At 38.7% G+C, this 26,004-nt stretch overlaps 1 protein-coding gene across 2 annotated transcripts in view; it reads left to right on the top strand.

The window, feature by feature from the left end:
• RCAN2 (regulator of calcineurin 2) overlaps positions 1-26,004 on the top strand; it is an 82,117-nt gene that overhangs the window by 15,879 nt on the left and 40,234 nt on the right. The gene's annotated exons all lie outside the window — the stretch shown is intronic.

The following is a 26,004-nucleotide window of genomic DNA, read 5'->3' as shown; positions in this document are numbered from 1 at the left end:
TTTTTTTTTTTTTTTTTTAACAGGGATATAATTTTCTTACCAGTTCTACTAAAGTACAGACTTTTGAATAATTAGATGTTTTAACAAAGGTGTTAGTAAATCCATGCCAAGGTCTGGGAGCCATAGGGAATTGCAAAGTCTTTTGTGTAAGTCAGTAAAAAATCATCCTCTTAATTATTCCTTTCTCTAGCACAATGGTCACTCTAGGATTAACTGTAGGTAGGTCTGATTTAGATATTCCTAAACACTGTACAAATTTAGGTTAAGATTCCACTTGGCAGTTGTCTGTCTCCTGTAATAGGTTGAACTAAATTCCTGGACTCAAATGCCTTTTGATCTTTGAGGAAGTTGGATCTGGCCTGGAACACTGAGGCTGGTGTGGCGTTCCTCTGATCTCCAGCAGGGTTAGCTGAAACAGATATTCAGCCAGGGACTTCTGCTGACTGAGTTTTGGTGTTGGTAGAGTTTTCCTTCTGATTATCCTTCTTGAAAATACTGGAGTTTGACTGCATGTGCACAGAATATTGAGCCTTTGCTCTCCAGCATGATAGCAGGATATATTGTTTTCTGGGATGATAAGATTTATTGTAACTGGTGGTACTTGCTATTCTTGAGCCGTGTTACTCCTGTTTGGGTTTTTTCCCCTTTTTTTTTCTTTTCTGGCACTCTAAGTCATGGCATGTTTTTATAAAGCAATAAAAGCCAAGATGATAAGATAGCAGGTCACACCTGGAATAAAGCACAGCCATGAACTTTGCAGGAACTTCCTTGGGCCTCATTGAAACTGATGCTGGCACATTGCATATTAAAGGAAGAAATCAACCCTTCTGGTATCTGCTGACATGAGCAAGAGCTACAGCTCCCAAAGGGAAAAGCTGCCTTTATGTAATTTATAGAAGAGTCTTTGGTTTGTCCCACTAAGTAGTTCTTATCAGCAAATATCTACTAATAATCAAACACAGTTTTGCCCTTCTCCCTCCAGCAAACTGTCACTCTGAAGTCAACAAAAATCCTGTTTTTCTAGCTGATAGTAATCAAAAAGTGCAGTAAAGCCATTCTAATGTGGTTAGGGCAACAGCTGTTCTTTATTTTAATAGCATCAGAGGTCCTAATCCAACCACAAGTTCTGATATCAGTTTTCTGGCCCAAGGAAAAGGCTGCTAAATGAAGGTCAGCCTTCATTAGCAGTGCACAAAGACACTGCATTTACAGAAGCAACCCTATAGTTTAATCACATTCAAAACAGTAAATTTACAACTGTAATTTCCTCTTAGTTAAGGGAATTTCTTAAATATTTCATACAAAATATGTGTTAACACTGTGCAAGAGTTAAATGCAATTAATAAACTAATGGTTAATAGAGGTGGATAAAAATACTGCTTGGAGAAGAATATTGCCTTAGAAAATAAGGGATATGGGGAGGTGGTGTGAGAAACGGTGGCTTTAAGGTTGTGGCATCAATTAAGAATTTGCAACAGATTTGAGCACAAAAGTGAGAGATCTTAGTTGATCAAGGTGATGCAAATTATTTATTACTTCTCTGCATTTGAAAACATGTTTTCTTCTGTGCCAGATGAATTCCTGTTTCTTTTCCAGCTAATGGAAATTTTAGCATTTGCTGCAGTAGTGCAAAGATTTCTCCATGGTTCTGTTCTCAGGTCCAATCGCAGCACAACAAGATCTGCTGATACCATTCCACCAGTGAGGATTTTGCTCAAATTCTCAGTCTCCTGTGTAGTGTGTGTGAATGTACTTTTAAAAATTGTTTTGGTTTAATGTGATTACTTTTAGGGTGTTTTCTTCTAATTTGATTGCATTTTCTGGACACTCGACCCTGCTTAAGTTGCATAACTCTTGTACTGGGCTTTGAAACTTAATCCAGAAGCAGAGGCATTGCAGATATGGTAGATGTAAAGTGTTTGTCTCAGAGGGATAAGAGAAGCCTTCCATGTAATAGGTACTGATGAGCTGGAAGTTAAGATGACAGTAAAATGGGAAAAAAAATTACAATATCTCTGGCAAGAAAGTAATTAAAGCAACTCTTGCACTGCAGCAGGGTGGACTCAAATCTCTGTGTGTTGGCTTTACCTGGCCTTGTGGTGAGTTACAAAAGCATAAAGACGTTGTAAGATTGCAGCATGCAGAGTATAGGAATGTTCCATTTCATTTTACTGGATCCATTTCATTTTACTGGGGAGAAAACGGATGGTTTCATCCCTGTGTTTCCAGTGTGTGGCTGCCTTACAAGGGAAGATCAAGCTGGGAACTTCAGAAGATGCTGAGGAAATGAGGTACCAGCCCTGAATGGGAGGGAGATGTCCCCTGTGTTAAGGCCTCCATATCAGACTAACATGTACCATGGGCTGACTTACAAAAGCCATGGTAAAGTCAAGAAACCCATGCTCCTTTCATTTTTTTTCTTCACTACTCTTTTGGATGCTGATTGTTTTTTCTATTTCTTCTTCTAAGCTTTTTTTTTCTTTTTCCTTTTTGTGTGATTTTGTTTTGCTTTTTGTTAAACAGCTGGATTTTGTGTATCTGACTGAAAGCAAAGTCAGTTCATTCAGGCTGAAATACCAGCAGTCTTGGAGAGAATGGAATGGGTATTTCACATGGCTGAGGTTGTGTTGCATTGAGCCACAGGGCCATCTGAATCAGCCTTCTGCCAGTTTGGGGACTGAAGTTATTTTTACATGGTTTTCTTTGAGTTCCTGGGACAGGGCCATGTACAGACTGAGAGCACTGACATAGCCCAGAGCCTGCCTCCTGTGTGATATCAAACATTTTTAATGTACGTCAACAAGTTGGCACTGCTTGCTTTCACTTTTTTGTCTTTGCAAAGCTTCTGTGTGGATTCTCCCAGGAATGTTTCCTTAACAAGCAGAGACTCAATTTGGGACATATAATATTAGATACTTAAAGGAGCAACTTCTGGACCCATTCAGTTCTTACATACTGGTGATCCTGTTCCTCTGAATAAACATGCAGGACTGCTTCAAACTGTCAGACTTGAGGGATTTGGTCACAGACACTTACAAATTCCTTTAAAGTCTGCTGGTGCCAACAGGAGCTGTGGAAATATATCTCTAAATGCTGTTATGTTGTCCTTCCTTTCTGTGTCCTTCTGGAAACCCCTTTATCTTTTGCATCTTTAACTACAAATCTTCCTTTCAGGTATTTCTTTACCTGGTGTCCATTCTACCTGCTGTGTGCTCTGTGATTGCTCTTGTTTCCCTCACAGTTAAGAGGGAAAAACAGCCCAAATTGTATAGAAGTGTTTCTTAGAAATATAATCTCTCTTCCTGTTTTTATATTCCAATTTCAAATTATTTAAATGAAAAAGCTTATATTTTTTAATAAGTATTTCCCAAAGAAATTGTTTTGTTGTCTTAATCGATCACTCTTACAGTTCTGAATGGAAGTTTTTCTGACTCCCTGCTGGTTTTTGACCTATATATAGCAGATGCAGTTTGTCCTGTGCATGTATTTAGATTCTGAGAATTTTTTTGGTGGAGCTGTCATGTAGTGAAGCACAGTTCTGATTATCTATTCAGAACCCTGCTGCATCCCAGTCTTTCTGTTGATCTAAAATGTATGATGTGATTGATGCTGTGTGGCGACAGCGCAAGCAACTGCTTAAAATAGCTGGTCCAAGCTACGTGTCTGTATTCCATGTGTTTACTTCAGGCCTAAGAGTTAAATCCTTATCTGATATTTGTCAGTCTTGAAACAGAAAGAGATGGATGTACACCTTATCAGTAGCTTGAGTGAAGATGAGATTTTTCCATGTCTTCCATTCCCAGCACAACCTTGTATTTTTCCAGCCTGTTCTTTCTCTAACAGAAGGAAGAAGAAAAAAAAGTGCTGCACAGATCTGCATTGGGTATGAGAATTAGTTTTGTGTAAAAACCAACTACTTTCTAGTGGTATAACTGAAGGGCAGAAGGGGTGATGGAATTTGAAGGAGACCAGTAACAGGCGCTGGATTTTCAGAAAATTCTTGATAAGGTGAAAATCATGTGAAGACAGTGACATTTTTAGAATTTTATGTAGTTTATGTACTGCAAATATGCAGTATAGAGTTTCTGGGTAGTCCAGTCTCCTTGAAACATTTAGTACCTGTCTTGCTTTTTCTTCTACATTGGCAGTTAATGCCCTCCCTACCTTATATCATTATTGAGGACCTTTGGCTACCCTTTATCCACATTCTTGTAGCATAAGGACTACTGTTAGCCCCAGACCAAAAAAACATGAGCTGTGTCAGTATTGTGATACTGATTTTTAAGAGAATTTTAGGTTCTTTTTAATGCCTTCTGGCTTTTGTCCTAAGTTGCCACTTGTATGTTGATTTTTTTTTCTTTTTTGAGGTTGTATCTTAGCTGTGTGTTTGGCAAGGTGAAAGGGAGTATTTGCAACTGGCATTCTTGCACAGAAACTGATGTAAACTGGGGTAAAAACACTGATACTTTGGAGTTTGAGATTAAAATTATGAAAGTGAAAATCACCATTCCACATCTTTCTGATGTCTTCCTGCATCTGAATATCATGCAGCAAGTCACCTTGGGAGTGAAGGTGAACTTGATTTATACACAGACGATTTACAGGGTGTAAGGGAAAATCCTGCCTGGTACAGAAAGAAATCCCAGATTTTTGTGAATAACCCAGCCCATGAGTGTGAGCTAAGGGCCATCAGGGTGTGTGTGCTCTGGTTCGTGGGTGCCATCTGGTGACTGGTCCCTGCATCACACAGCACTTGCTGTTGGAAGAGAGTAAGATAATATATGCTAAGAAATGTAGTTTTAAATACCCCAGCACTGGAATATTAAATACAAAATGCACTTTTTAATCCTTGCTCGTTTTGTGGCGTTAGAGTAACAGTGTTCACCCTAAATGTGTTTCGGTTTCATTTCAGCCCTGCAAAATAGTTTTACAGAGGAATTATTATTATTACTATCAGATTTCTTTTGCAGTGTTTTTTCCTGTGGCGGTCCTAGATCTTAATTGCTTCATTGTATTGTGGCTCAGCACCTGAACTCAGCTTCTAGCATTTTATCTTCAACATTTTTGAAGTCTTTCATCATTCCATGCATTTATTCCATCTGTGGTATCCTGTATATAGCTAGGAAGTCAGACTGAAATAATTTCTGTGTTGTGCTTGCTTGGAAACCTGGTAAAATAGGTTCTGTTGTCCTTTGTGACCATACCAGTAGCACTACCAGATAAAGTGGTGTAAATAGGTGATTACACCTGATTTAGTAACAAAGCTGAGAGAAGGGGCAAACTGGAGAACAGTTTAGCTAGATCCTAGAGTAGTTTGGAGCCCACTGATTAAATTGGCTTTAAAGGCAACTTCTCTTTTGTCTTGCTTGTCATCATTTTCTTTAAAACCTAAAATAGATTTATTGCTTTGAGTCACTCAGCTGAATGTTGGTGAGCATCTACTGAGAAGAAATTCAATCCTAATAAATATGGCATATGTAATGCTGTTGTCATGGGCTGCTGTAAATCAAACCTTGTTCTGGCAAGGACTCCATGACTATAATGTGAGATTCCAGCTAATCCTCAGTCATGGAGCAGCTTTGCTCTCCGTGCTGTGGAGAGGAGGCATAAGCAAATGATTATTGGTCTGTTCAGGGCTTGGGACCCAAATTGTGTACAGGTTTATCTTTCTCTCTTGACAAGGACATCATTACAATTCCACCTACTGTAGCTGAATGTTGTAGGATTAAATGCAATCACAGAGTCATTAAGGTTGGGAAAGACCTCTGGGATCATGGAGTCCAGCCATTAACTCAGCACTGCCACGGGCACCACTAATCCATGTCCCCAAACACCACATTCACCTTCCTTTTGAGCACTTCCAGAGAAGGTGATTCCACCAATTCCCTGGGCAGCCTGTTCCTGGCAACACTTCCAGGGAAGAAATGTTTCCTAATATCCAATCCAAACCTTTTCTGCAGCAACTTGAGGCCATTTTCATTCATCCTTTTGCTTCTTACCTGGGAGAACAGACTACCTGAATACAGCCTCCTGTCAGGGACTTGTACAGAGCAAATGTATCCCAGGAATGATTTAAGGCACTTAAGCCTGGCTGTTACAGGGAGAACCTCATAATATTTTTTTTTTCTTTTTGGTAAAGTAAAGGAGGAGAAGTTGCATTAAGAAGATTAAATCTGATCCATGTTTATGCATATTTATTGTCTTATTTGGCAAAACCCTACTGAAGTATATAGGATTATTTGAAAGCAAGGTAATGCATAAGATGGATAAAGTTTCATCCTGGTTTAGATGAATGGGATCAGCTGAAATATGTAGTAGTAAATTATTTAAATACATTTACAGTGTTTTTTGAGCTAAATGAGAAGATTGAGTACTTGTGCTTTTCATAGCACAGCCTTGCTAAGGAGACTGTTTTTGGTAAAAATAACTTGATAAAAAGCTCTACTTTTAACTTTGAATCTTCTAATTTAAGAATATATCGCTTGTGCCTTCTCCACTTGACTGCTAAGGGGCGGGGAGAAGTCTTTGGTATTCTTATCTTTGTGGGGGAGGTGGAATGTCCTCCAGATATGCACAGAAATACTTAGCAGAGCTAATTGGTGCCTAATGGGTACAGTCACTGTCTAATGTGGAAAGGTAGTTAATGAATGGACTAAAGAGAATGCTTCCTGAAATATTTGAATACATCAGTAGTTTTAAATGCATAAAACATAAGGAAAAAATTTAATTTTCAAGTCTTGTGAATAGGAGTGATCTCTTTGATGTGGTTATTAGTTATCCTACGTGTGTTAGGGCTGTGATGCTTGTTAGTTCAGCATCAATGTAATGTTCTAGACTCTAGAGGAATAAACACAAGCAAAATGAATAATGTAACGCTAGAGATGCCAGGAACAGGTTTTTAGGTAGATATGATTCATGTCCCTCTAATACCTTAAGTAATCTTGGTGATATAATGTCATTTATGCAACTTGGACTTTTCAATTAATCCTAAGCCAGAACATTTAATTATGAACTTCCTGCTCTAAGGTAATAACTAAAAACGTTTTTGCTGTGTGTAGAAAAAATTACCATAATATGTTTGCATGAACTGAGTGTGATTATTACTTTTTTCTGTATTTTGAATATGTAAGAGCAGATAATAAACCTGCCTACCAGTTGAATTTTTTTTTTCCTGTTTGTTTTTCTGTGTTGCATGTGCATATGCACATAGTGCGTGTACAACCTTCAGGAAAATAATTCTGATATGGAAAAGCTGACTCTGATTTTCTTGGATTAGTAAAACAGCCAGGTAATTTTAAGAACAGCAATAGGAAGTCTGCTTGCTGGATTTCAAACATGTGTAACTGGAGCAGTTTAAGCAACTCAGACTGGGCATAAGAAATTTTTTAGGTAGAGAGACAACTCATCACTTTAAGACTTACTGTTTTATTTGCAAAACAGTTTTCTCAAGCTGCAGTTCAACCCTGTATACATCTTATTTCTCTTGGCAATGGTGGAAGATCCTATAGGCCAACTAGGTAAAGGATGGCTTTATATGTTCAGAAGTCATTGTGATGAATTATATTGTAATTGAACGTTTGGGTAAATGTAGTGAAGTATTTAAAATGTGCTTATTGTGATATTTAAGTGGCAGTCAAGGAAGAGTTGACAGAGATTTGTCAGAGAGAGACTCTTCTCTAAGCTCTTGGCAATATGAAGTACCTTGTATTATTTGACTTTGAATTTGGCTTCTCTTTCTACTTCAGGTTTTTTGAGTCTACAAGTAAGCAGATCTCCCTGCTTTTCCTTATGTACATTATAATTAAAATCCTGTAATGAGGAGGTCTGAAACCAACACACTCCTTTTTGAGTCTGAGAGTGGTAACATGTCCCTGAGTAGAATGGGATGTGTTGCATTTGGTGCACCTCTGTGTCAGGCTAAGATATTTTTTTTCCTCACTGAGAGTGTTTGTTCCCCAAATTACTATTGTTGTCCTGAGCAGTTAAGTTCCTGCATTGTGTCTTCACAGGATCGCAGAGACATGGGTTGGAAGGGATCTCTGGAGGCCATCTGGTCCTGCCTCTACCTCCAAGTTTAGGATTGTTGCCAACACTAGTTGAGGTCAACTCTGACTTTTTTTCATCAGCTCTTGAAAACCTCTGTGCAACTCCACAGCCTCTCTGGGGAGATGACGTCTGTATTATCCTTCAAGTGAATTAATTTTTTTTTTCAGCACATTTACAATTTGCCTTGTTGCCCAAAGTGCTTAGGAAGATAGTGAGCAGCCTGTGCCCTGATACTGACCCTTGTGATATTCACCCGTTAGTTTTTGTGAAATGGATGTTGAGCACTTGATAATTAGTGTTCCAGCCTGTCAGTTCAGCAAGTTCTCAACTCATTTTAACAGTCTGCTCATGCAGCCCATACTTCCTCAGCTCACAAAGGAGATCATTGGGTCAGCATTTAGATGTCGGTCTTAGTCAAAGCTCTTTAAAGTGCTTAAGAAACAGGTGATATTTGCATAATATTTGAATGCTTAGTATTACTGTATTATTTCTTCTGTCCGTGGTTTGGTTTTGTTTGGTTGGGTTTTTTTGTGGTTTTTATGTCTGAGAGAGATTTCCAGAGCTCAGTTTGCCTTTTATGAGCTACTGGACCCTGAAACCTGAGCTGCTGAACAGCCAAAGAGATGCAGTTTCTTCTTTGGAAGCAGCTGAGCCCTAGGAAAAGCTGGCTTCCAGAGCAGGAAATAGCAGAGGAAGAGAAGGGTGTAGAAGAAGAGACCTGCAGTGTAACAGTTTTGGAAGACAGAAGCACAAACTGCAGAGGGACTTCCCAGGGAATCAGAGAACACGTTGAGTTTCCTGCAGTGCAGGAGGAAGCCACTTTATTGCTGGATGGAAAGCCCCCCACAGGGCAGCCCTTCTATCTCTGAGGATGCAGCAGACAGGGGTAAATTTGCTTCCAGCTGTGCTTCATTTCTATTTTCTCACCATGCGAGGCTTCTGTATTTTAACATGTTAAGATTCCAGTCTTCAGTCACAGGTAACTGCCTCCTGTGCTACGTCAGCAGGAGCACAGCCAGCAGCTGAAGGAGGTGATTTATTTTAGTTACTGCTGAAGCAACATCTGGGATAGCATGTCCTGTGTTGGGCTTCTGTACACAAATAAAAGGTGTAGACAAGCTGGAGAGGGGTTCTGAAGGGGAGCATATAATGAGGACAGCCTGTGTGTGGGGCTGGGTTTGTTCAGCCTAAAGGAGAAGAATAAGACTCTGGAGGGACCTAATTGTCCTCTGCCACCAAGTGAGTGTGGAGAAGAGACAGCCAGATTTTTCTTACACGTGCACCATGAGAGGAGAGAAGGCAGCAAATAAACCCTGTCAGAATTTCCCACCTCAAAACTTAAAAGGAAAAACCAGTTTTCACAATGGGTGAGCACTGAATCAAGCTGCTAAAGGAGGCTGAAGAACCTCCATCCTTGGAAGATTTTCTTGGAAGTTTACTGAACAGGGCCCTGAGCAATCTAATTTGATCTTGAAGCTCTCCTTGAGTAGGAGGTTGTACCAGATGACCTCCAGAGGTCTCATCCAAGGTAGATTATTCTGCTGGCCTATAACACATATGTTTATGTGGCAGTTTATTGGAGTAATGTGGAAAGTAATGTGGGTTTAGGTACATGTCTGTTTTTTTTGTTCTTTGACTTTTGAAGCTCATTCAGCAAAGTCAGTCATTTTGTGCTGTGTTTCACTTAGGGTTTTGTAAAGCATTTAATTCTTCCATGTGAGGACTGACACCTACTGAAGAAAACTGATTTCACTGAGTCTGGTGTCAGCCTTTTTCACATCTGATTGACAAATGTAGAGTTTCCTTGTGCATAACCTGCCATAGATGGAGTGTGGGTGGTTGCAGGCATCTTAAAATCCTGCTTTCATTTGGACATGTTCCTGGCCCTTCTGTGCATTGTTGTTACCACAAATCAGAAGTTTTCATACTTAGTGTTCCTTCCTGCATGACTGGGAAGAAGTGGAAATTAGATCAGCATTCCAACACCAACCTTATCTTTCTTGCATTGATTAAATTTAATTTTTTTCCACATAGTGGCCAAATACCTTGTGCTGGAGTTCTTACTTCCTGACAACCTCTACTCAAGGAAGCTGTCTCTGGGCTGAGATCTTGCCAGAGTGGGTTTGTTGTATTTGTGTGTGGATGTGGTATTTCAGAATACTTTTTAACCTAATTTGTGTTCTCTGGACTGAGCATGCCTGTAAAGCCTCTTCCACTTCAGTTTTGTTCCAAGAAATCCAATTTGCACACTCAGCCTGAGCAGTGGTGTGGAACAAAGTGTGATAGGTGAGGGTTGTCAGGAGGTTTGCTTCAAAAGCACAATCCTGGTCTGAACTAAATGCAAATACAGTTGCACCTATAAAATACTGTTGTGTGTGTGAAGTGCATGGTAGTTGAGATTTTTCTTACCTGCTTATGTAAACTTAAAATTTATTCCTGGGGCTATATATAGAATGAGCCTAAGTCATGCAAACTCTTTCAAACATTTTAAAAGAAAAATACATTTTTGATAACGAGTGACTACCACATTACCATGGATTGTATTCTGATCTTTACAAGTCTGTGTTGTGAAGCTACTGAACAGACATCTGTGGTTGTGCTAGGTGTGCTTAACTGAATTTCCAATGTGGAGAGAGAGAATAAAGACCAGAGGGAACAGAGGGGCAAATAATGGAAAAAATGTTAAATGTAGGGTTTGGTTCATTCCTTAAATTATAGTGTGAAATGTTAAATATGTGGACAGTCATGCCTGATGAACCTGATGGTGGTCTGTGCTGAAGTGATGACCTCAGTGGATGAGGGCAGAGCAGTAAATACTCTTTATCCTGATTTTCGGTCTCTTGGCACTGCCCCTGTACCATCCCCATGCACAAACCACTGAAGTAGGTACTAGATGAGTACACAGTGAGGAGGTGTAGTGGGTCTAGTGCTGGCCAAATGCCAGTGTACCCACTGAAATTATTTACTCATTTTCTACTGCAAGATAAGGATTAGGAGGAGAGCAAAGCAGGCTCAAAACTTTAAAGGGTATAAAGAAAACTTTATTAACAGAACTAAAAGAAAAATTATAAGAAATCAGAATAAACCTTCAGAACACTTCTCTCCCCAACGCCTCTTCCTTTCCTCTCTGATAACGTAAAGAGACAAAATTTGGTATTTTCAGTCAGTTTACCACTTCTAAAATAATCTTTCTTAAGTTCACTTAGGGAGAGGAGTCTCCCTTGCCATGCCATAGAGACTTTTCCACAAGAAACAGTCCTCTCGTGGCTTTAATTTTCACAAATAGCAGCTGCCCACAAATCCGCAATTGTGAAGTCTCTCCCGTGCTTTGGTATCTTCCCACAACTACCACCATGGGTCATCTCAGTTTATTGGGGTGCAGTTTTAAGGGTGAACTGTTCTAGTATATCAAAAAAAAAGTTCTCTTATATCTCTGGGAACAGAGGTTTTCTTCTTCTATCCCTGGGGCAAGGTTTCCCATCTCTCTCAGGTCAAGCTTCTCATTGGATCACAGCTACTTCAACATCTGCTTGCTTCAGCACTGGTGCCTCTGCTCACGGTTGTAGCTAGAATGCTACATCCCCCCAGTGCATTCTTTGAGTTACAGGGAAAAAATGTCTGATGTATCAATTCTGTCTTCACCATACTTACAAGAGAATCTCAGCCCAAGACTAAGGCATCTCCTCATTCTCCTCCCATCTGGGATTTGACTCCTTCACTGACTTGTCTCCGTGTTGTTTTCTCTATGTGTCTTCACCCTTTCCATTTCTTTCACTCCAGAGAAAGGCAGGGAGCAAGAGAGTTTTTCCTGGAGTTTGTTTGTCTTTAAATGTGATTTCACAGAGGTGTATTCAGCTCTCTTAAGTGGTTTAACAGGGTGTCAAGATTCAAAACTTGACAGCTGATTGGTTCTGTCAGGTCCAAAGGAAGCTGCTAAGGTCCTTACAGGGAATCACTTCTGTAGCTCATGGATTTTTTTCCTTAACTAAAAACTAAACTACCTTAAACCACAATAGGAGGGTTGAAAAGTAGCTCAGCTGATGATATAAAAGGGTTGAGATCAGCAGCACAAAATCCAGCTGGTCAGATATTGGTGGTGCACCCCTAGGGTTGCCGCTCGGGCCAGTGCTGAGTGTAAGCATCTCCTGTAGAAGAGTGAATAAGCTAAATCCAGACTCTTCTCAGTGGTGTTCAGTGAAAAGAAATACACTGGATACAAACTGAAAAATTTGAAAATTAATTTAAACATTAAGAAAAATTTATTTAAAAGCCTTCTTTTTATGGTAAGGTGATCAAGTGTTAGCACAGTTTGCCTAGACAGACTGTGAACTCAGTCTGTGAACTCTTTGGAAATATTCAAACCCTGACTGGGCATGACCCTGAGAAACCTGCTCTGGTTTGACCCTTCACAGAGCAGAGTGTTGGACTAAATGATCCCCAGACTTGCCCTTCAGCTGCAGCTTTTCCCTGATTCTTACTCATCTTCTTTCCTTTATAAAAAAGTCACAACTTCATGCAACACATTCCTATAAAAGCTCTTTATAAAGCAGAATTTTCTTGGTACATTCAGGAGTGTTGATGTGCTGGTATCACACTACTCCTGGTTCCTGTTTGCCCTCGCATTGCAGACCACTTAACTTAAAATGATCAATTGCTCTTACTGATTTAGAACTCCTTAGAATCATTTTATCACAGACTTTATTACACAAATTTGGCCACTTTCTTGACCTGTTGAAATTTTTACCCAAATTAAAATCAGACTCTGTGGAAGTAAAATAGCTCCTAGCATGTTCTTAGTTTAGGTTATAACAAGCTCCTGTTACATCTGGGTTTGAGACTGCATTCCCAGTTTAATGATAGACATAACCCACTGTTTCTGCTTCATTGGCTCTTTTGGTAGGAATCTTCTTTAAGTTGTCCTGGATCATTGCTTTTTTTCTCCTGACTTGAGTCATCAGTACAAAAGCTGGAGTTGATTCAGCTTCCCAATTCTTACCTGGCTGCTTACATCCAGTTGGCCTGGTTTAGTGTTCACTTACGTGTGCTTTGCTGGCAATGTAAAGACTTGAATGACTTCAACCAAATGCTTTTCCCTTTTCTGATGCCTTTTTTGTTCTTTTATGCTGAGTGTGTCACAAACACCTCTGCCGTGGTTCCAGGTGGCAGGCCCAAACAATCAATCTAAGTTTATCTGTACTCAGCAAATTTCAAAAACTGTTCTCTCCCTGATTCTGTGGCTGCAGGAATGTATTTGACCAGTGGAGCCTCTGAGCTGAGCTGACCATGCACTTGGGTATCACGACTCCCACACTTTCTCCCAGGCTATTTCATTATTCAGCATCGCTGTTAAGCATCTTCCCTGTGAATCATTGTGCCCATGATTCTGATCTATTGGAAGATGTAAAATGGTGTGAGATAGGAATGTGCTCAGGATTCTTTTTTCCCCTCTCCAACGCAATCGCTCTTACGTTTTCATGCTGCTGTTTTACATTTCCGTTTCAAATTTATCACCTTCTTTGCTCTGCATTTATTCCCTCCCACACTTAAAAATCCTTCAAATCACTCCTCTCTTTTTCTTTCCCACAGCAGTGCCAATCATCCTGTCCTGTTAACATTCCCACAGACATCTTGGAGCTTGTTCTTCAATCACAGGAGTTATTCACTTCCTATGCCACCGTCATCTTTTCTCTCTCACTCTCCTTACATTGTGCTGAAGTGTTGTGAAGTGACATAGTCACTTGTCTTTCTTTACCTGGAAGTATTCTGCTCTTGAAACCTGGGAAATGCAGTGGCTTTTTCCAAATGCTAATTATGTTATCTTATGGTGGTTGTTGGTCCTGGTCAGCTTTTGGTCCCAGTTTTGATCTTTCATGCTTTGAAGACTTAGAGCCATTGGCAGATTTGTGAGTGCTGACCTGTTCATGAGTTGTCGTGGGTCACGCATGGGTTGTCATGAATATGACAGATAAAATTACTGCTAAAAATACAATTCAATAGGAGATATTCACAACCTTCCCATGGATTGGTAGTTCTGCTGCTGGCACTGAAGGGAGTGTTCTCTTCTGAACTTTGTTCTGCACCAATCCTGCCTTCTCTGCATTAGCAATTTTTTGTTTGAAATTTTTTATTATATGTGATCCCCCATTCATTTATCTGAGATAAACCATACTAGACAAAAATCTGTTAAAAATTCTCTTCAAAAATGTCCATCTTTAAACTTCTGCTGCTTTATTTTAGCATTCAGGTGTATGGATTGCAGTGATCTCTTTCAAACACCTTCCAATTGGCTGTTGAATTTCTGCAGGCTTGTGCTTACCTACCACATTTCTGCCTGTATTTAAGAAAGCTGTGTTTATGTTTGTCCAGTCATGGGGTTTTTTGAGTTGGTGACACGACCACAAGTTGATGAAATTTAAGGTGGTCCTAACCCCCTGCTTTTGATTTGAGGTGAAAGTTTCAGATGTTTTTTATTATAATTTGTAAACAATGCACTAAAGCAAGAAAGCACTCAAATAATGAGATCTCAAAATTAATTTAAGAGACAAGGTTAAATGGTTAGAAAACTTTATTCTGCAAGAACAGGATGTAGAGGGAACACAGGAGTCTCTTTTTCTAGTTCAGCCACTTTGAGTGGTTTTCCAGATTGCAGCAGATTCTGTACATTGATAAATGGAGGTCTGAGATAGTGGAAAGAAAGAAGCTTGGGTTTGCTTCTCTGTTATCTGCCATTTTGAAGACTGAAATCTCTGTCTGGGATCTGTTTGTTCTTTTCCTTTGAATTTAAAACTGCATGGACTTCAGGCCACTTTTATTTACGTAAGTTCTGCAGTGTTCTGTTACTTAACAAATTCTGGTTGTAAATACCAGTGACTCTGGCTTCCCATTCACCAAAGGAAGTAATACTTCAATTCCAGACAAAGCCAATTCTGCACAACTGAATTCTCCATCATCATTACATGTAAAGAATTATGGACAGAAAATTATTGCATATTAAAAAAATATTCTATTGGTTGCAGCTTGCAGCTGTCCTATGGATTATACAATCACTGTTTGAGAATAATGACTTTTAAACAATAGAAAAAATACCTCTGGGTTATTTTTCTGCCTTTTAAAATTTTGCTTTGAAAACATGTTCCTTTCATCACTTTTTCCTCTAGAAGTACTGTTAAAATAGTTCTTAACCTGTAATTCTGCCTACAGTTTAGGGGCAGAGGAGCTGCTGTTGGTTTTGAGCATTAAGCTTGCATAAATGCTTTACTTCAGAAATTTGTATAGTAGTAAATAATCCAGCAAAAATAATTATTTTGTGTTTATCTTGATAAATGGAAGAATTTAATTAGCAAATTGAAATACAGTAGTTGTAACTGGGGAATGGCTCAAAGGCATTAGAAGAAAAGTCAAAGATGTGGGCCGTTAAAATGTAACTAATTTTTTCTAGACTTAAATTGATGTTTAAAAAATCCAGCAGTCCCTTGAAGATTCTCCGTGGCAGGATTTTGTGTTGGTAACTACTCTGTCTTCCAGAAAAGCTTTTGTAATCTGTACTTTCAAAATGCCCCGTCCCTGGAAATAGCCAAGGTCAGATTTGACAGATTGCTTGTTGCAGGGGGGTGGAGAAGATGACCTTTAAAAGTCCCTCCTATGATCCTGTGATATTTGGTAGCTTTTGAACATTTATTTTACAGCTTTGTAACTAACTCTGTGTGTAAGTGGATGTTAATATAGAAACCTGTCTGTCTGTCATCCACCTTTCCTTTACAGAAACAAGGCAGCAAGTTGGGACTGTCTTTAAGGTATGCCAGAATGTGTGTCTTTATCAGTGAGTGTGGTTTCAGTCCCTGTGGGTTTCTGTTGCTGCCAGGGTGGGCTCAGTGTAAGCCCCTGTGGCTGCACAGTGCCCCTGGTCTGGGACCACTGCACTCCCTTGGCTTGTAGCCTTGGCAGACTGATGGGAGTCTTCTGGTGCTTAGCAAGGGGCTTTTTATGTGCAAATGTTATATCTTATGTCCATCACTGCAGTGAATGTGATGCCTTGAAGGCTTCAGAGTGCTAACAGAGCAGACTGCCCTGAGACAATCTGCAACTTGTTAAGGGAATTGTTTTATTGGTAAATTGGTTATTTTTAAAATCTGATGGCCTGGTCTGTGTCCCTTCAGAAATTTGGCTGCCTTGTTGGTGTATGTAAAATACTTTATAAATGGCAACCACACATTGCCATCACATTTTAAGATTTACAAGGACATCAACAGAACAGAAAACAGTAGCTCTTTCAGTTGCTCTGTCCAAAAGATAAGACACTATTCTTTGTTCAAGTTGTGATTCAGTTACCTTCAAGGAACGTTCTTGGTCCGTGACTGTCTCCAGTTGCCTCCATGTGTCCCAGAAACACAAACATGCTTGAGACACACTGAGATTTGTTCCTAGTCTAAATTCCTGCATCAGCTGCAGGGCTTATCCTTGTCATGAGAAGGGGTTGCTATCCCTGGATATCATCCAGTGTTAGAACTCTCTTTAGCACTCTTTTAATGCTAATTTAAAGACTTGTGACCTTCGTGTATTACACACATTTTGGAGCATTAATTCTTGTTCAACTCGATGAAACCAGGGCCATGGAATGAAGCAAAGCATTTCCAAGTGATCCTTTGAGAGAGCAGGTGGTACAGCCAAGGTGCCTCTTGCTATGTGTTGTAAAATCTGAGCCTAAAATTATCTCTGTGGCCTGAGAAAATTGTAACATAGTTGGTGGGATCTCAAGCAAACTGAAGTAGGATTTTGCTTGTCCATCTCAAGTTGAAGGATGAATATGATGTTCTGACTGTAAAATATCAGTTTATGACTAAAATGCATAGATGCTACTTTAAAAATTCATAATAAATTGCAAATTAATACTTAAATCTGTTTTATCTTTTCGAAAATGAGGAAGCCATCAGGTTTCTACAGTACGTTCTGCTTACTGCAAGGAAAAAGAAAGTGTTGAAACAAATTCATATTTTATGGTAAACATTAGTATGGAACACCTTACATCAAAGGGCACAAGGTGGAGAGGACTGGAGTTTTTTAGTCAGTTTTTTAACTGAGATAATCTGCACTGTATAAAAATTGAGGCTATTGGATTAACTCTTTCATGGTTGAAATTTTTGAGTACTTCAGTGCTGGCACTCTCCATTCATAGCTTCTTTTCATTGTTCTAATTTAAGTGACTAAAGAGAAAATTAAGTGTTCTATAGCTAGGTGATAATTTAATTGGAGTTTTTTAATTGGAGTTGTATCCATAATTCCCTTTTAATTGCAGTTGTATCCATAATTCCATGAATTGATTCATTGACCAGAATAGAATATTACTATCAAATTGTGTTAACAGAGTGCAAGAATAATTAGCAAATATAAGTTAAATCACCAATAATCTCAGACGATTTAATGAGCTTACTTGTGAAGAAGTGCAAAAAACTAAATATGCATTGCTTGGTGATGAGGTGAAGGCAGTTGTGGTAAGGTTGTGAGCAAAAGTCAGAGCAGAATTAACTAGGGTACAATTGGTCATGAATAGGAATGCAGAACTGAGTGGGAGGTAAAGTCATCGTGTACTAACAGATGTCTTCAACAGTAGTCTTCAACTTCTGTTGAAGACTTCCCTCATTTGGATGTTTAAATCTATGTTGGACAGAGTGATAGATGGATTGGGCTACAGAGTACAACTGCCATCAGATTATCAGGTCTGCACCTGTATATCTGGACCTGCACAAGTCAAAGGCAGTTGCTGCAGGACTGAAGTTATGACTTTATAAAAGCTTTACTTTACAGTTTCTGAGATCCAGTGATTATATGGGGTTTTGACCTTTGCAATTGGAATGTTTTGATACAGTTAAAAAAAAAAAAGATTGAACAGGTCCATTAGGCTCTAGAAAGTATTGATTGATAAAGCATGGCTGGGAGTGGAGGCAACTAAAAGATCTTAACCATGGTCAGCAGTCCCAGCACAGATGTGGGACTGTTGCATGCTATTGGGTCTCAAAACCAAGCTTGGAGTATTCCTGGAAGACTTAGTTACCTAGAGTAACTGCAGGTGTGGTTTAGGACTTAGTGCTATGTCCCAAATGTGTGTAGCTACTTGATGTGAAATCTACAGAAGATTACCCAGCATATTCTCAAAGTTAAACAAGTTCGTAAGCTGGGTTCGCATAGGTGTGAAGTCACTAGAAGATTACTAGAAGCTATGGAAGAATAAAAAAGTAGAGGATGAGAAAGTCTTGTTTCCAAGAAAACAAGAAACTTCACAGAAACAGTTATTTCTGATTTCATCAGTTTTGACAGGGGTGTCTGATTAAAACTGAATTAATGAAAGTAAAATGAACAAAAAAAAAAAAAAAAAGAAAACCAACCCAAAACAACCAACCAAACTACAAATAAACCCTATTCTAAGGTAACAGCTGAACTTGCTGAAGGCTAGTTGGAGCCAATATTTGGGTTCTCCCCCTTCTGCCTTTGGCTTTTCTTAAACCTTTTTTCCTTTTCTACTTTCCTTAAAAGTAGAATGAGTTGGAATTTTTGTATGGAAATATTCTGCTACCGGAAGATGCTTTGGTTTGGGGAATATCATACATCTGGGTTTGTTGTTTGAAGCTCCATGTTTCAGAAGGAACCTGTCTGTTTTAATATAGATCAGTTGCTTTGAAATAAGATCAATTTTCTGTCACTCACTTGTACTTTCATGTATTTGCTATTTAATTACTGTCAATTTAATATTTACAATGCAGTGTCAAGCTCTTTTATATTAGAGAGTGGAACAATGTTATAGAAGAACTAAATGGTTTGGAACTGTTTTAAATACCTTCTGAAACCACACTGATATCTCATATTTGAAATGCCAGTATAGGAACTAGTTCTGCTTCAATTTTTAAATTGTTTTATTTTTGTTGATGTCTCTTTAGAGCTGTATCACACTTCATAAAAATATGGAGATGCTGAATAAACTGAGAGTTAAAACATAGGAACAGAACTGGTTCTGGTCCTTTCCTGGGCTGGGTCAATGTAAGACTTTCTTGAGTTCTCGTTAAGAAAATAAGTGTGGGTTTTAGGGAGGGGAAAAGGGGGAAACTAAATCTGATCTGTCTTCAAATAAGATACAAGCTCTGAATGGCCCATCGTGGTCTCTTTCTTCTGTTTGTGAAATCAGTGAAATCAGTCTTGTAAGGAGAAACTAGGATATATCCATTTTATAAATGCATTACAAGTGCACTAATATCTTAGAATTACTCAGATTTCTTTCTTTCTTTTTTTTTTTCCTGATTGTCATGTTCCTACTCTAGGGGAAGAAAACTTCCTTAACAGTATTCTTATTTCACTTTAGAGCCATTGGAGTCTTTATACCTGACTTTTAGGTCTCATTGTATCTAATCTCCATCTGTCTTTCAAACATAAATAAAACAATAATAGCAGAGGATTCATCGAAATAGACAATAGTGTCACTTGTTATGAAGACAAGAAGCACTATTTGTATATGGCAAATTTTAAGTATCAACGCCCTTTTTTTGTCTGCACTTTAATCTGTTCATTAGTAGAAGAGACTATTTGTTTTAAAGTGTTGCAGTAAAATAAATCCCACCCTATAATATCAGGATAAAATAGCAATTACATAAGAAATCTATTATTCATTGCTTCATTATTTCCTGTCTGACTGCATGCTGTTTGACAGTGGGCTTTTTTCTCTCTCTCCTTTTTTTTTTCCCCTTTGAACTGGGCTGCTTTTACTGGCTTGGCAGTAAAGGCTGTTTTCTCTCAGCACAGCCATTAAATCTCTCACCTGCGTGTCCTGTGCAGAGCTGCAGTTGAGAGATAAGGTTGGTCTCTTTCACAGCAGTGAGCATTGGTATTCCAGGCTCTTCTTTCAAGGGCATTTTGCTGTGATGAAGCGTCTGAAATGACAAGGAAAACATACAGGCATGTTAAATACCCTTGCTAGTCTGAGACAAGTAAAGGTAAATGGAAATGATTTTTAAATACATTTTGAAGCTGTTAACAGAGCTTGTGGGTAACTGCAAATCACAGTTTTAGGCAGGAGGATTACAGACCAATTCCAACTGGCATCGTCCATTAAATAACAAATAGTAATGGAGAATCCTGGTCCTGCCCAGATTACACTTAAAATCTAAATAAAACACAAAGCTCTGAGCCATCCGGAATGTCTTCCTACATGCTCTTCATCCAAGGTCAAAAAGGTAGTTCTTGTGAAGAATTGAATCCATTTCTTCAGTGTCTTATTCCTGTGACAGCCCCTGAGCACCTTCATCTTCCCACTGGGATCTGAGGGAGGTGCTTGGGATTTCAGTTTCCTGCAGCTGTCAGTGCACTGACCTGGCATCCTCTGTGTGTATGAATCTTGTAGAGAATCCTTATGGGACCTGGTTTTAATTCTGTTTTCAATTACTGCAGGAATAAACATATGTAAGGATGTAACCTGTTTTTTAGTCTTCGATCATTATAACTTTTCTAAATTGAAGACAGCATAAAAATCTGTTTTATATGTGCTCATTAATATTGGATGCATTGACAGAGTAGGTATCACCATTCCTATCTTAGTGTTGGAGAAATTGAGGAGCGGTGATAACTTTATGTGTAGGATTCACTTATAGATTAGCACTTAAATTACGGCATCATTTTATACATATGTACATATGGGCTAGATGCTTGTTTCTGTTGTAGTTGCTGGAAATCTCATTAGCAGTCAGAGGCTGGAGAGAAATTCAGTCCATCCTAAACTACACAGAAAGTGATTGATCAGCAAAATCCCACTCTAATAGTCCATGGAGTACATTGAACAGTGAGTATGTTGAACAGTTGCCCAGATAATAAGTGCTAATTTAAATATCTTAAAGAACCTCTTGGGGCCTCTTGCTGATGGTTCAGAGAAGAGGGATCTTCCAGAGGTCCTGGATCATGTCTGTCAAGCCTGTATGTGTGTCTTGGATACCCTTAGGCATCTCCCATTGCATTAGCTATCCATGCTGGAGCCATGCAATTAATTCCCAAATCTGTTGCTTATACTGGCAATGTGTATACCAGCATGTGGGGATCTATGTTTAGTTCTCTTAATTTGAAACCTATGCAATTTATCAATGATCCTGTGTAGCTAGGCTGCAAATAAATTCAGCTTACACTGCAGGGTTATGATCTTCTTCTGTTGCCAGGGATTCATGTGTGTGTTATGTATTCTGTAGGTGGTCATGGGTTCACCAGACAAATCAAGGATGTCTTGACTCCTGAACTGCAGCAGTTTATTTTACCAGAGAGTGAGGTTTGCAATTTGGGACCATAACAGTTGTTTTCCTATGTGGATCTGGCACAGAAAAGGATTTGTAACCATTCTGAGTTGACAGAAGACACACGCACAGATTTCCACCCCCTCACACCTCCCTGAATTTACTTGGAAGCGAAGGACTATGAATGGTACAGCCACGTTAAAATAATTGAGCAGCTCTGACTCACAGTTGCAGCTTGTGTGTAGCTAAATGAGACAGCAGAGTGATGCTGCCTGACTGACACAGTTGTTTATGCAGTCACTGAAGTATTCTCCCACCATGTGCAGGCCTTTAAGTTGTTTGGTATTATCTTTATTAAAGAGGGAGAAATCCTTCATAATGCTGATGATTTGTTTTATTTTCTTGGATGCCCTCAGATTCTGAGACCTAGAAGCATGACTAACAGAAAATTATTGCCCACAGAAAAGCAAAATATCACTTAAAATACAGAAAAGCTACGTTTCCTGAAAGCAAAACCAGCCAAGGCATTTTCTAAAATCAAAAGTCTCTGCATTACCGATTTAGGATTATTCTAAATTTAATTGAACTTTTATTGTCTGGTCAAGGTTCTGTGTCTTTAAAAATCCTCATAAGAATGATTATTTATTATGAGAAGTGGAGTCCTTTTTTTTTTGCCACAATTGATGCCTGTTTGGGATTTGTAGAAACTTTAGCTTGGGGGTCAGACTCATAGTGGGAAAATCAGTGGGTTTGTAGCTGTTGGATCATTCAGTGTTCCTTATTTACTGCAAATGATAGTTAAATATTCTATTTAAAATATACACTTCCAATCAGTTTGATGGCTATTCAGTTTGCTGGTGTGTTCCTCTGGCTGGATTTGTCTGGTGCTTCCATTGTTTTCGGGAGTAACTGACCTTAGCACAAGCCAATGCTCACTGCCTTGAAAAAAAAAAATCCTTCTGTGGGTGAGCTGAACCCTGCCCAGTCTTCACTGTTCTATTTTCTTTATATCCTTGTGAAACACCTCTTTGAAGGAGCTGACTGCTCCTGAAGAATGTTTGTGGTTGGCCTTTTTTATCTTCTGCTATAGACGAAGAAATTGTAAGAACTGTGTTCTTTTTCTGAATTTTTTTTTCAGGGCTCTCTCTTACTTTCTAACTTTTTATGTGGCTTTGAAAGTATTTATCATTTATAATCCCATTAAAAATGAGATTATATTGTAAAAGTATGTTCCTGCTGACAGGTAGGAGCATGGTTAAAATGCTGTTTACTTGTGTAGTAGGCTGAACAAGATCAATAGAGATGCACATCATTAAAAGCACTTCAATCAGCCATAATGTGAATCCGTTCCCAGTGTTCCATTCAGCCCTCAATGGGTCATTGATGGAGGCCTCCTTTTTATTTTTCTGGATTTGTACATTGACCTAGTAAAGTTTGCACCTGCATGCAGAGCTGCTACAGAAATAACCCCTCTAGTACCAATGATAACAAGTACAAGCTTTATCCATAGAGCAGAAAAGTCAGGATCTGAATTTAGCTGCTGGGTTTGGTTACCACGTGGCTGATGTTGCTGTGAGGTCCAGAGCCAGTGAAGTTGCCCTAAGGCTAAATCAGTAGTAGTTTGTTTGCAAAAGGAGGGTCAAGATTTTGCAGCAGTTGTTTTAATGACTTGAGAGTTGAGCTTGAAAATCTTAAATCTGTGGTGCTGCTCATATGTGTTAAGCTGCGGTACAACTGGAACTACAGGAGGAAAACAATTCCACACGCAGGAGTAAAGGCTGTGCTGTTCCAGGAACTGTACAGATCCAGAATGGAAGATTCCTGGCTGGAATGACATGGCTTTTATTTTCCTTCTGGTTGAGGAAATGAAAATATAAAAGCTTATGAAAATACGAGACCTGATCATCAAGTGTTAATCATCAGAGTCGAGTGATGCTGTGGGGTTACTTTGTGCTTGTGAGGGAACAATACCCTGGAATGTTGCTCTGAGTTCTAGAACCTGTCTGATGTCTATGCATGTAACTGTGAAAACTTGGTATTTCCATGCTCAGCCTGACTGTACAAAGGAGCCTCAGCTGTTCCCAAATTCAGCCCCCTGAGATATTCATATAGTGAGTAGTGCCTCTTGAATTCCATGCAAAACTGTTGCTACGGACAAACATTAAAACAAAATAATTGAATAACTGTTCAAAACTCTCCACTTTCTGTTCTCAGAATATATGGTCATGGTCTTAAACCCCATATAAAATTGGTGAGGATGGCACTAGTGTTACATACTGGTACCAGTTTGTGATCTAGAGAACCTACTGAGTGAGTATCAGTGCAATGCTGAAGTGCAGGTCTATCTATATCAATTTCTGTTTATTAAATATAATATTTTAAAATATTCATGAAACATGGCTTCATTTTTTTCTTGTGAGTTTGGTGAACTGAAATTAGCAAGACCATCTAGAGACAGAGTTGAGAATTTTTTTGAAAGAAATTGAAATATTTTTCTTTAAATTTGGATGAAAAGCAAGTCTCCTGAACTGGAGAAATAAGTCAATATTAACCAATTTTAAAGTGTTCAATAATAAATTTTTCATCAACATTAGGTGAGATTACAAGGAATTGTGGAGTGAACTGAAAAAAAACCATTCACACAGGAATATGTCTTGATTTCAAATGAGAATTGAGCAGTAACAAACAGAATATGACATATATTGAAAGATATTAGCTGGGGTACTCAAAAGCTTTGTAGAATTCTTCTGTTATGCAATCTTTGTTTTCAAGAGGCAAAACCAACTAGGTTATCTTTGTAAAGAGCTCACTAAAATACCCTAGTGAGCTAGATGATTTTTAAGGGGAAAAATTAGGTTATACTTTGGAACAGGCAAGAAAAAGCAAGAAATGAAAGTAATTGTGATCTCAGTAAGGGTCCTTATTCAGATGAAGTGGAAAAATTGTAGTGATTCTCTTTTGAAAGGAGATGAACAGTGGACGTGCAGGAATAATCATAAAGTGGAACAGGTCAGTTTGCACATCAGGTGCCAGTTTTCATAAGAAGATTAAGGCTATTGAAATGGATAGGTGACAGTTTTTAAAGAAGAAGAAAGGGAAAAAATAATTCCAGAACTATCCAGTGTAGCTCTATAATATAAGATCATTTTCCCATCACTGCTGTGGAACCACACTCAGGCCAGGCATCACCCTCACTCTGGATGCCTTTATAGATCTTGGAGACCGTCATCATGTGGTTCTTGATCTTTTCCTTTCCCAAATGCTTGTTTTGTTTGCATCCTGTTGGTCCATCACTGTTACAACTTTCATAAGACTCAGACATATGACTCATCTTTGCTTTCCTTCCAGCTCTTTGGTAGCACTTACTGGCTTCTCACTTTTCTGATGCCGTGATTTTTCCTTGCTGTCTGCCTACAAGTTCAATCAGGCCTTTATGGCTTTTTTTCTCTGTTAACACGTACATATTATATTCAAATATACAAATAAAAGGTCCTGTAAACAGTCACAAAAATGTTAACTTCAAATTCTTTCTAAAAAGTGGTTTCCTCTATTTATGAAAAATCTTGACAGTGATTAAGTGACCAGTGCACAAAGGGATTGATAATCATGACGAACAATATTGATTTATTTTCTGCCTTCTGCTGCCCTATCCATTTCTGTTGGTCTGTATAGTCTGGGTTTGTAAAATATTTAGTGCTGGGATAGGATTTTGTTCTGGCTGTGGATCTTAGTTTGTGATTACTGCTGGGGAGGTTGCTATAAATGCAAGTTGAAAAGTGGAAAAATTATTTAATAGAACTTGGAAAGAATACTCTGATAAGAGATTTTGGCTCATCTGTCTCAGCATCTAATGTCACTGTCCTCTCACAGTAAAGAATTTGCTCCTAACACCTAATGTTAGTATAATTAGGAGTTTATCTGTGAGTGAAGTGGAGTTAAGCTGAGCAGTCTCTTACACTGAGCCATAAGCAGCTCCTAGGTTCTTACCAGTAGTTAAATATTTATTTCTCCTTATTAATCTGACGTATCCATAAATGCCAATTCTAGGCCTACAACAATTAATAGTGATTTATGGATCCCAAGAATGAAATGGTAGAGGAAAAATAATGGTGCCACTCTGGGATAAGTATCACTTCAGAAGTCCCAGACATGGATATTTTATTTCTATCATTAAAAGAATGATAAAACTTGCAAAGAATAAACAGATCACTGAGTCAGCAGGTGTAAAGCATCTTCACTTCTACTTGTTTCTTTTGTTGAACACAGTTCTATTTGTGAAGGGTTAACCCTTAGGATGGATGGTGTAAAGTTTGCCCAGTGTGAAGTCCTAATTTCAAGGAAATTTTCATGTTCTGTTCTTTGAAGGGGTATTGACTTCCAAATCACACACAGACATGCCTCTGATCTTCCTGGGGATGAGTCACAGTGCAATGTGGATGCAAAGCACTGGCATCAAATTTGCAGTGTGTTGATCACTGCTGGTGACAGGACAAGATGTTCTCTAATCCCGTGTGTGGGGTTATAGAGTGTGCTTTATTAAAAAAGAGGACTTAGAGCTATTAAAATCAGAGTGCTGAGATTTTGTTGATTTGAGGGGGTTTTTATTAGTGCTCTCCTGTAGATTTTCAAGTATAGTAAAGTAAGAAATCTTACCTTGAGATTAGTGGCTTTAAATGCTGGGTTAATTTACACACAGAGTAGA

Source organism: Fringilla coelebs (assembly GCF_963513975.1).
Source record: "Fringilla coelebs genome assembly, chromosome: 3".
Classification (NCBI taxonomy): domain Eukaryota; kingdom Metazoa; phylum Chordata; class Aves; order Passeriformes; family Fringillidae; genus Fringilla; species Fringilla coelebs.
This window is presented reverse-complemented; position numbering and strand designations above follow the sequence as displayed.